This window comes from Trachymyrmex cornetzi, unplaced genomic scaffold (genome assembly GCF_001594075.2).
Source record: "Trachymyrmex cornetzi isolate Tcor2-1 unplaced genomic scaffold, Tcor1.1 scaffold590, whole genome shotgun sequence".
Lineage (NCBI taxonomy): Eukaryota > Metazoa > Arthropoda > Insecta > Hymenoptera > Formicidae > Trachymyrmex > Trachymyrmex cornetzi.
In genome coordinates, this window is record NW_017299904.1 from 206,802 (window position 1) to 207,944 (window position 1,143).

Consider the following 1,143-nt stretch of genomic DNA (forward strand, 5'->3'; position numbering starts at 1 on the left):
TTAAGATATTACTTGAGACGGTCTTGAAATAAGACTCAACTATGAATACCGGCCATGAGAGCATTTAAACAATTCAATGTTTCAAAGCATACTATCGAAAGAAATGTTAAAAATGACGATTCTATTATTAAGATTACTCACATATGCAAACACACATACTCACATATCACCTCACACAAAAAAACCCTTATTTCTTATATTAGGAATCTCTTTTTTGAATGATCAAAATCTGCACTTTTGACAAAGTATAGCTATTATCGACTGCTAACTTTTGGTGATAAAACTTATAATAAATATATTTCCCATAAATTTGACGTAAAACTAGAAATTCAGGTTATAAATCAAATAAATTACAAGCCTTTAAAAAAAGGTATCTTATAATAGGCGACTTTACCCTATCTATTTTTTGCAAAAAGTATTCCGAGAAAAAATCTTACATATGTACCTAACCAACGTTTTAAATGATATATTTACTAAAAATATATTTAAAATATGTTAAAAACTATTTTGCGATATTATTATCATAAAATAAGTTAATTATTATACAACCTAAAATTGATACTTTACTACCAATTATGGTACAAAATTTTTTTTAATTGATAGTTGTATTTCCGCAAAAAACAAGATATGATTCCCGAATTAAGCGGGGAGCACACTCTTGCATAACGCATAAAACATGAGGCATGAGAAAATCAACCAATCAGTGTCCTTTATTTCATGGAAAAGTAGGAAATAAAAGACTTTGGTTCATTTTCTTATGCATTATGTGTTATGCGTTATGCAAGAGTCTGTGCTCCCCGCTTTAGAGATGATACTATAAACACTCACACATTTACTCTCACGCACCCACGCACGCACGCGCGGGCACACACACACACACACACACACATTCACGATATGCAAAATCCGACCATGCAACCTCCTCGCGATGCATATTGGTTAATACTAATGCCGGCGGTAACAGTTTATTTATCAAAATTATTGTTTATGTAATGTTGCATACAATAATTATTTAAATTGTTGAATTACATTTTTCTCGTCATGTAAGCATGATTATTTCGCTTTATTTTTATGTACTTTGTCTCTCCAAAGTGGGTGGCACCCAGTTGGACACGGCTCAGTTGGACACGAGCCACTCACAGC